Raw genomic sequence first — 11,365 nt, 5'->3', positions numbered from 1 at the left:
ACAAAAGTCAATAAAGCCTCATGGGCTAAAACAGTTCTACTCAAGGAACTGTCCGTAAACAAGGAGGATCAGCTCATCTTTAGGAAGATTTTTGACTCGCCACTCCGTGATCAGCACACGTGAGCCATTGCATCCATCTTTGGAAAGGCGGTGCCACCAAACTTTGAGAACCTGGAGAGCTGCAGAGTTGTGGTAGCAGCATAGTAGTTGCTTTGCTTGGAGTCGGAGTAAGTGTGTTTTTATGGATATATCCATAGAGTTGTTGTGTTGGAACATGTGGGGTTTAAATGACTTGGCGAAGAGGAGTGATGCGAGGGAGTTTTTGTCCATGCTCCATGTGAGCATTGTGTGTTTTCAGGAGACCAAAGTAGAAGTAATCGATGACTTCTTCATCATGCAATGTTTGGGACCGTCTTTTGACGGATATGTTTATATTCCAGCGGAGGATCTAGGGGTGGAATTTTATTAGCTTGGGACAGCTCTGTTGTCGAGATCGGCAGAATCTGCTTCGATTTGTATGCCATACCTAGGAAGTAACTACAAGGGACAACAATTGTTGGTGGCTAACCATGGTCTATGGGCCACAATCCATGGAGGATAAATGGTCCTTTCTCAATGAGCTGACGAAGAGGCGGGGAGCTCTGCCCCGGCCCATGTGCGATCACTGGAGATTTTAACATGACCCCAAGTGCAGCGGAGAAAAACAACAACAACCTAAACCGCGTCCTCATGACTAGATTCAGAAACTTCACATAGAGACATGAATTGAACGACACCTATCTACATGGACGGCTATTCACCTGGAGCAATAAAAGAGATTCTCCCACTATGACTAGAATTGACAAAATGTTTGCCTCTGTTGACTGGGATTTGGCGCATTCGAACGTGATCTTGCAAGCGTTATCTTCGTCGGTTTCGGATCATGCGCCCATCCACTTGTTATTGACTGCAGCCTTCCACCCAAAAAGGAGATTCTTCTTCGAGATGTTTTGGTTAAAACTAGATGGTTTTGAGGATGCCATAAAGGATGCATGAGTGTGTGATGAAGGGATTTTAGACCCTTTCAATAGGTTGCATGCGTTGTTCAGGAACACTGCATAATTCTTGCAGGCCTGGGGCCAAAGAAATACTACGAACATTAAGCTCCAGATATGTATTGCAAATCTGGTGATTTTCCATTTGGATGTGGCCCGGGAACGGAGGCGCCTATTGCCGGGAGTGCTTTGGCTAAGGAGAACTTTGAAACTGTTTGTGCTAGGAATAGCCTCTCTGGAGAGGACTCTAGCAAGACAAAGGTCTAGAATCATATGGTTGCATGAGCGCAATGCAAAATCAAAACTTTTTCACATCGTTGCTAATGGTAGGAGCGCGAGGCGTAGGCTTTCAAGCAAGAGATTGGAAACATAGATGTCAGAGACCAGGGTCTCGACCTTGAGGCCCTGGATTTGCCAACTCATGACCTCAGTAGCTTGGAGCCAATGATCACCGAAGAGGAGGTTTGGAAGGTCATCAAAGATTTTCTAGCATACAGGCCCCTGGGCTGGATGGATTCATCGGAGCCTTTTATCAGCGGGCGTGGCAAGTTATCAAGAGCGACGTTATGGCTGGGATTATGAAGCTACAAGTTGGAGATTGCAAGGGTTTTGTGCGCCTCAATAGAGCTTTCATAACCCCTATCCCCAAAAGACAGAATGCCTCAGAGATAGGCAATTTCCGCCCCATTAGTCTTGTGCACAACTTCTCTAAGCTATTCTCAAAGGTCATGGCAAATCACCTGCGTGCTAAGCTGCCTGATCTCGTCAGCCCAAACTAGTCTAGGTTCGTTAGAAGTAGGAGCATGCACGACAATTGCATGCTTGTGCGTGATGTCGCAAGAAAGATCAGTCAGCGGAAACAACCATGCGTCCTCCTAAAACTCGATATTAGATGAGCTTTCGACTTGATCTCTTGGAGTTTTATTTTCGAGGTGCTTAGACATCTTAGGTTTGGAGATTTGTTCCTTAAATGGGTGAGCTCGCTGCTCTACACGACCAACATAGTGGTCATCGTAAATGGTGAGCCAGGAGCAAGAATTCAACATGCTTGTGGCTTATGGCAAGGAGACCGACGTCCCCATGCTATTTGTAATTGGAATGGAGGTCCTAACCAAAGAAATCTTTGTTACTGTCCATCATGATCTCTTGCGACCATTGACATGTATCTCCCCCCTTCAGCTCTCGGTCTATGGAAATGACGTCGGTCTTTTCTGCAAGACTGTGAGAGCAGAGCTTGTTGCAGTCAAGGAGATTTTACGTCTACTGGGAGGTGCGTCAGGTTTGCACGTTAATTACAGAAAAACAGCGGCCACCTTGATCAGCGGCAGGGATCAGGATGCTGAGCTTGTCACAGAGGTTCTTGGATGCGAGCTGGCACACTTCCATATCAAATATCTCAGTCTATAGCTTGCACTCAGGCTGCTAACCAAATCATAATGGCAACCGATTCTTGATAATGTGACTTGGATGCTCCCGGCCTAGCAACGTGGCATGATTGTCGAGGAGAGCCGCTTGATCCTCATCAAATATATTCTGCAGGCGAGGCCGATTCATACTTCTTGGTCGAAGAGGCCCCTGTGTGGCTGTTGGAAGAGATCACTAAATGGCTGTGCGCTTTCTTTTAGTCTGGAAAGAAGGACATCAATGATATTTTTAACTTAGCGATTAATTTATATGAATTTAGAGGACTGGTTATGATTTTAATCTGGAAATTGGGAAATTTTATTTACTTTGGCTATGGTTCATAACATTGCAAAAGAAAAATCAGATGATAATCCTTTGATAATCATTTCTAATAATGAACATGCATGTGAAGCCTTCTAGAAAATTTAGATGTGAGTTATTTTTGTTTAAGCACCCACAATATTTGGGAAGAGTTGAAAGGCCTAGGAGCTTCCAGTTGTCAGCAAAGATGATTTGGGTAGTTTCGTTCTTAGACTTAAGAAAGTGAAAAAAAAGATGGGGTATAAATTGGAGAGGGGTTCATTTAAAATGGAAAAAGGTAGTTGCACTTCAGGGTTTGGGAATACTTGAAGATATTCAAGTTCCAAATAGAGCTGACCTACATAGGCAACTTCTAGGCATTTATGAAGCAGATGAACTGGATTGATATAGTCGTTTCGGTTCGAATTGGTTCTTGCAATGAGATAATAATACTAAGTTTTTCCACGGAGTAGAATATGGGAAGAAAAGAGGAAACATGAATTTTCATTCACGGAAGGATGATGAACAATTATTGGGGGGGGGGGGGGGGTAAATTTTGAATCCTTCTACTGATTATTGTAAAAACTTGTTAGGGCACTCTGTTTCAAACTGAATTTAGAACGAATGCAAGTTTGTGGCATAAGAATGGAAAACTAATGAAATTGATAATGCTAATTTGAGTATACCTTTTGGTGAGGGGTGAAATTAGGGAAGATATCTTATGATGAAAAATAAGGATGCAGGGCCAGATGGCTTGCCGGCTAAATCTTACCAATCTTGTTGGCATATAATTAAAAAAACATCTAGTTCATATCTTTGCTTCATCCGGGTCAATTGGATTTAAGTAGACTGAACTATGGTATTATTACTTGCATATCTAAGAATAAAGGGAGATACCGAATACAACTGTTTAGACCCATTTGTTTGTTCATTGTCTGTTTCAAGATTTCCTTCAAGGTGATATCAATTAGATTTGATCCCGATGTTAACAAAGTTGTTATTCCTTGTCAAAACACATTCATTTAAGGGGAGGTTTATGACTGATAGTGTGATTCCACTACATGAAAGTTTACATGAACGCAAAAATAAGAAGCAGCAAAGGGTTCTCTTTAAAATTTACTTTTAAAAGGCATATAATAAGGGGTGAATTGGGAATTTCTTTTACGAAGCTGGGAAATGAGTGGTTTTAGTTCTGTTATATGCGGTTGGATCAAACAAACGTGAAAGGGGGACTTTGTGTGTCAAGATTAATAGTTCCTTGTGTAGAAATTTTGGTACACACAAAGGAGTTCGACAAGGTGACCCCATGTCTCCATTGCTATAATATTTCTGGAGATGTGGTGGCAAGAATGTTCAGAGTGACTCAAAGAAATGGTATAATTTTTCGATTGGTTCCTCAATTAATTTCGAGGGTATAATGCAATTTTCAGATGATACAGATGTTATGTTCCAAGACAATTTGGATCATGTTATCAATATATGTCAAACTATGGCTGTATTTTTGAAAATATGGCGGGACCGAATATAAATTTTGATAAAAGTGAGATTATGTTGATTATTGAAGATGGTATTAAGTTGGGTTCTTATGATGATATTTTTAACTGAGAATTGGTTTTTGGACAATAAAGTATACTTAAAATCAAAGATTTTGAGTTCATTGAAAGATAGACATTTGAAACACCTTGATGGTTGGCAAGGGGTATCGATGTCCCTGGTTGGGAGGAAAGTTTTAATCGATTCCTCCTTGAATAGTATCTCTTTTCATTTTACGTCTTTGTTCCTATTCCAAAAAAAACTTTTGTGAAAATTTAGCTAAAATCCAGAGAAGATTCTTCTTGCAAGGAGGAAATTTAGTTAGTCATATGGGCAAATGGAAGTTAATTTGTAAACCAAAAATACTAATAAGACCTGGGAATTGTGGTGGAAGGTTGAATCTGGTGATGGTCTGTGGAAAACATTAGTGAATAGCAATTACCTGCATGACAGTCCTTTGGCATTCATTAAGCATAGGCAATTCGATTATGCTTACTAGTATGATCTTCTTAAATTCAAATAGTTTACCTGGATAATAGAAAAATAAAAATTGGGGAGGGGAAAGAAAGTGGTTTTTGGGATGATGCTTGGTCCTCATTTATATGATATTTGCAATGACAAGAAGGTGTTTGTAGCTTATGCTAGCATCATTAGATGGGCATTGTCTTATCGAAGATGGTTGGATGAAAATCAACAAAACCATAGGAATCAGATACATGATATGATTATGAAATGTCCGCTGGTGAGGACAGAGATAAGCCAGTGTGGAAATTAAAAAAAGGGGGTTTTCTCCATCGTTTCTTTATACCAAAAACCAACTGAGGTGGGGGTTTCTAAAAAAAAATATTAAGTATCTTTGGAAGGCTAAAATCCCTTCAAAAATAAAGTTTGGCTTTGGTTTATCTGGCATAATGCAATTGCGACAAAATATAATATGGGCACGATAGGGTGGATAGAAGATATGAGTTGAGGATTTTGTGAAGAAAATGAAGACATTCATCATTTATATTTTTCTTGACCCGCTGCTAAATATGTGTTGAGTGTAGTTAGTTGGTCTCTTGTTGTTAATAGGCATAGTAATTTTACTCAATACTTCTATTAAGTTGGAAAATGGCATAAGGGGAGAATCAACATACATGTTGATGGTCTAGCTGCTGTTCGGTTTTAAAAATGGGGCTTGATTTAAAACTTGAGAAATGGGGCTTGATTTAAAAAAATATTAAAAAATCCAGTTGAAATAATCTGCTATGCATGTTCCTTTTTAAAATATTGGGCAGGGCGACAGAAGGAGAATGAGAAGGATGCCATGTTGAAGGATGCAGTCGCTCTACAATCAATTGCGCTCGCGATATACAAAACTTTGAACTCTTCCAGGGTTCGAATTGAAGGTGGAGACCAGTCAATCACTTCACAGGACTCTTCCATTTGGAGAGAATAAAGACTCTGCTTTCTAATTTAACTCTCCAAGACTTGTTAGTTATTGTAATATTGTTCGTGCTTTTGAAGTTTGAGTTTATGCTTGTTATCAGTTCAGTGGTTAAGGTTCTCTCGTTTTCACTAGGCGTGGAGAATTTTAGTGGGAAAATCTTTTTTTTTTTTTGAGAAACCAGCAAGAGCACTGGCTTTTTCATTTAGTTGAAAGCAATATAATGTTCTTGCATGGGTGATACTTTTGCGTTCCTATCTATACCTAATTAATTAATAAAGAAAATAAGGTTTCTTGTTGGTCCGTTTTTTATTACCCCTGCTTTTCATGAAAATTACAGCATCTGCCACCGTGAAGTTAAAAAACGATTCGCACAAACAGACCATCGAAGCGATCTAGAATTTCCCTCCTCGACTGCCTCCGCTAACGCTGCAAGGGACAAGCGGGGGACTGGCTCGATTGGGATCCGTCTGGGCAAAGGATGCGGCGGGGCTGTAGCGGGGGGACCATCGCGTCTCCGGCAGTGATCCAAGATGGATACGTGGTGATGGAGGTGTCTAAGCGGTGGAGATCGGCCATAAGCGTGTCTAGGTGCAGGGGCAGTTGCGTCTGTTCTTCGTCGGAATCCGGCCGTTCTTGGCGGGGAAGCTATGCGGACAGCCCCGGCAACGGCATGGACGCAAGGAACCGGTCCGCGGCGGCGCTGGTTCGGGCACCCCTCTCTCTCCCGCGGCGGTGACAAGGCGTGCAGGTTAGCCGGACGATGGTGGGGGCGAGTGCATCGGGGAGCTTACCTGCGGCTGGGCGGGCGCGTCAGGCAGCTGCCTTCCGGTGGCGGTTCCTTGGTGTGTATTGGAGGAGGGATTCTGAGGTACTGCATCGACGTGAGGTTGGGTGTCTCTTCCTCCCCTTCTCATTTTCTTTCTTCTGAATTTTTAGTTGTACGTACACCATCCTGAATTTCATCATAGTTGCTGTGAGAAAGGTCAGATGGTGGCTTCCATGCTGGGGACAACATTTGTGACGGCGGAAAGAAAAAAGTAGCAGCAGTGCAGGTTTGGTCGACAAGAGACGGAGACTAAGAGATGCATTTCAATTTCTGCAGCCACTTTGTAGGTATTGTTAATATCTTACTGTTCATTGACATGGCTACCTGCCATACTCATTAACAGCCTGGATTTGTAGAGAAATGTTGTGAGGAAGTTTCACAACGCGTTATGATCAGGAGGAAATCAATATTCCGAGTAGCCACTCCCTACAAGAATTGGTGCATTCAAGCTAGGTCTCCGGCCAGGTCGAGATTTAAGAAAAAATTGTACAACGCACGGTCTTCTTAACCTCGTCGCCACATCTCTAAGCTAGCCGGACTGAGTCTTCTCCATTGGCACCGGCCAAGGTTTCCATTCTATAGGCCTAGAAACTTAGCGTTTCCGAGCAGTACAGTCCCGCCCCATCTTCGCCTATGACGAGCCTGCCAGGTGGCGGTTGCGCCCGATACTGACTCCACGGCAGCGTGGGGTGTCGTCGGACGCCACGAGAGCGGTGAACGAGACACGGGGTACAAAAGAGTACAACCTCTCGCTTGTGAGCTCGGCGGAGGGGCTTCGTGGGTGGTCGTACTACATCAATATGGTGTAGGAGCTTCAGAACATGATTAAGAAAAGACACCCATCTGAGCCCAATGCATTGTTTCCTGAAGATGTGCTTGCTATTTTATTTGAGGGGTCGTGTGTGTGCTTGCTAGCTGCTGCTTTTAGCTTTGTCTTGTGCCCTCTCCGCGTCGATTCGTTCTCTGATCTGCTGCTGCTAGGTGGAGTTTGATCTACAGCTGTAGGCGCAGGCCTGGTGTGAGCTATATTCGATACAGAGGCCTACCTTTGGTCATGTTGTCCATGGAGAGCATCAAGAGGCAGAGAATTCAAGAGTGTAGATCATGCAAATGTTGTTGTACTAATCAGATCCAGAGCTCGGAACAAACCATCTTCACGTTGCCGTGATAGCCATACTACCAAAGCAATCAGGGATGCAGGAAAGGGCAACTCGTGTATGTCATTGGTCGGGAAAATTGGTTTCATTTTCCGATAGGGCTTCAACCATTGGTTCGGAATTGAGAGATGGACTTATTTTAAATTTGGCTACCTTTTAGTATCAAGCATATATGCAGAAATTTAATTCGGCACATGAGAGCATATGTATGAGTACTACATTTGTAAAGATATATCCTCAGCAAGCAACAAGATAATTTGTTTTAATCATGCACAAAAGGTATATGATCGGCACATTTTCGCATATAATGTTGAGTTTCATATTCTCATGCTAACTTGATGCATGCTTTATAAAACAAGAGGCGTGCCTTATAATCTTACACCATGAGAGTCTACGCACAGATCTTGAAAATCATGAAGATAAACAAAGCTATCATCGTTGGACCAAACCACCTCAATCATGGTAAAATTAATCATTATGTTTAATTAGAGATTATTAGTTGGATTCTTGAATTATATTCATATGACATTGAAGTATAGCTTTTATCAAATTACCCTTCAAGTGAAAATCTTTATGTCACTAACCTTCAAAGTCTAAGTCACCTGAACATTCACATGTTTTTTTTTCTTTGAAAATTCATATGTTATATGTTGACATGCCCTGACCGGTGCAACGCACAGGCAAATGTCCTAGTCTTTTGTTAAAAAGTTCTCTTTTACTTCTTTCTTGCCCCTGGTGGTGTGGATCTGGCTGCAAAAACTCTGTTATGTTGTCTTCATGATAGTGGAAGTAAGAAATAAAAACATAAGGTCATCTTTGAGCAACGCTTGTCAGTGCCCTGATGTCTATGATGTTTTCTAGCATTGGCGTTCTAGTCCGAGAAGCAAGAAGCACATGCATCGCCTCTTTTGATTCTTTTGACTCTGTTCACTGCCGCTGAAAGTGTAATAACTGTTACCTATACTATTGCAGACTATGTTATAGGATGAGCTCTGAAGAGCTCTAGCTATGTTTCTTTTATGCCCAATTTTGTACTCCTCCGTCACAAATTAGGTGTTGGACTGGTTTTTTTTTTTTTTTGCAAAAACGACCCTCACTAATTTCCGACCGAACCACCGGTCTCTCCGTGGCTCACTTCGTCGCCCACGCCGTCTCTTCGAGCTCTCGCGACTTAGTCGTCGGCGATTTGGTTTTGTGCTCTGGTTAATGAAATCCACTTACCAGTGTAATAGAAACAACTTCTACCAGAATCAATTTGTCCTTATACAAGGGGCCCCTATCTGAATTTTATCTAAATTTGAATATATCTACATACTAAATATTGTTTAGATACATTTAAATTTTGACAAACCTCAGATAACTTTGGTGGGACGGAAGGGTATTGTGCATCATTCGATTAGACATCTCTTCGAGAACACATGATACCAGTTTCTCCAAAACAAAAGAGTTTTTGCAGTGCCACCCACAGAAATCTCTACTGAGCCAAATGCCCACGCTACACGCGAAAACTAAACACAGACATCAAGAAACGGGCATAGCAAAACGCCCAAGGTTCAGGTAATTTTGTTTCATAAATGGTCCAACATGTGTAATTGCCTACCAGCAACCTACCAGCAGACTCCATCAGGTCCCCCCTTTCCGTGCTACCTTCAAATCCACATGTCCATTACCGAAGGTTTAAATAAACAATCACCGATCTCAAAAGAAAAAAAAATCACCAACTGCACATAGCAAAAATACAATGTGGGGCATGCTGTATTAAGCCATCTACAACATACCAATCAAATGCGTTCGTTTGGATTACTCCGCAGATAAAAACATGGATGTATTCGTCTTTTAGTTCGTTTGGGCTAGTGTAAACCTAGACAAAAGTTTTATTAGTATTTCAGTTATAGAAACTTAATTTACATAGGAAAAATATATAAAAAGAACATTCTTTTTTTGATAAAACCCTGGCTAGGGTTTGCAAAGGTTCGTGCAATCAACTCATGCTCATCATGACGGCCAGGTCAACCAACGTTGTCAAATCCTAGAGAAACGGGCATGGTGATGTTTGAAAAAAAAAGGCGCCGATGCAGGAGCCAGTGCATGCACGGGACACCCCATCCATGGTGATGTTTGATGCGGTGGAGTCTCTGACCTCGTGGCGGGGAATCCTATACACCGACCACCTTCTTCTTTTTTTCGTTTTCTGTTTCTGTTTCTGTTTTTTTGTTTTTTTTGTTTTGTTTTCTTTTTTGTTTTTTTTCTTTTTGTTCAAAATCGAAAAAGTTTATCTCTGAAAATAGTTCAAATTTTAAAAGTGTTCAAGACGAAAAATGTTCAAAGCTAAAAATTGTTCTTATCCGAAAAATGTTCATCATTGTTCAAATTTAAAATATATTCATTTGAAAAATAGAATAATGTACAAATTAAAAAAATGTTCAAACTAAAAAATGTTCAAGCTAAAAAAACTTAAAATTTAAAAAAATTTCAAACTAAAAATATTATTGTAAAATTTGTTCAAATTTTAAAAAATGTTTATTTTAAAATTTCTTCAAATTAAAAATGTTCATATTAAAATTTGTACATATTTTTTTAAAAATATTTTTAAAAAAAGGAGATATTTTTGAAAAATGTTCAGATTAAAAAATATATTTCTTACAAAAAATGTTCAAACTCGAAAATTGTTCAAGTATGAAATTTTTAAAATTCGAAAATTGTTCAAAATATAAAAAAATCAAATTTAAAAATCGTTCAAATTTTAAAAATGTTCAAGGTTTGGAATCAGTAGACAAACTTAATTTCTGTGCAGAATTAGTCTACCATGCTCACTGAATAAATCTGTAGCCAAACAAATATAACGCCGATCGAACGAAATGCAAACAGAACAAGCCCGATTGCAGATAACATTTTTGGGCCAAGCCCATGTACGCTCGCCCGAGGGTGTGCGGCACCTACGCTGTGCCGACCAGGTCGGTGTTAAGGGGGTCCTCCTCCCTGGCGCCCGCGCGCCCCCTATCCTACACTCCGCAGAAGAATCAGTCAGCTGGGCCTACTCTTTCGCGGCCCATTTAGATCGGGCAAGAATCGGTCGCTGTCTAACAGCTGGATCCAGCTAGCGACGAGCACTGGTTGACAACTACGATCGCGCGCGGGTATTTAAGCTGGTGTTTTTCATCTTCGGTCCCCGATGTGGGACTAAAAATGTGGAGCTACCCCTACAGAAACGCGGTGCGCTTGCTAGTGCATATGTACGTAGCGCCGTTCTGGCCGCTTAATCCATGCAAGTGACGTTATGGCCGCTTAATCCATGCACATGACGCTCTGGCCGCTTAATCCATGCATACGTACTCCGACTAATTCGTACATGCAACGCTCCCCTGTCCCTGCCGCTTAATCCATGCATGGCGTATGTGCTCTGCTGCCAAGCTTTTTCCTAGCTACTTCTTCTTTACTTGCACATGGCTCGTACGGAGAAAAGATGCATAGCTACATTTTTTTCTCAAAAAATACATGAGCACGGTCGTAATTATTTGTCTTAAGTATTTTACACGCAAAGTTCTTGATTTGCACATGGAGGGACAAACGTGCTTGTTTGCTAACGTAGATAGCAAACTATAGTTAGCTAGGCTCATCTTAATAGATTTTTTTAACGGATCTTAACAGAATGAAAATGCATAGTACAAAAAGAGATGGACCA

Source organism: Lolium perenne, chromosome 1 (genome assembly GCF_019359855.2).
Source record: "Lolium perenne isolate Kyuss_39 chromosome 1, Kyuss_2.0, whole genome shotgun sequence".
NCBI classification, from domain to species: domain Eukaryota; kingdom Viridiplantae; phylum Streptophyta; class Magnoliopsida; order Poales; family Poaceae; genus Lolium; species Lolium perenne.
This window is presented reverse-complemented; position numbering follows the sequence as displayed.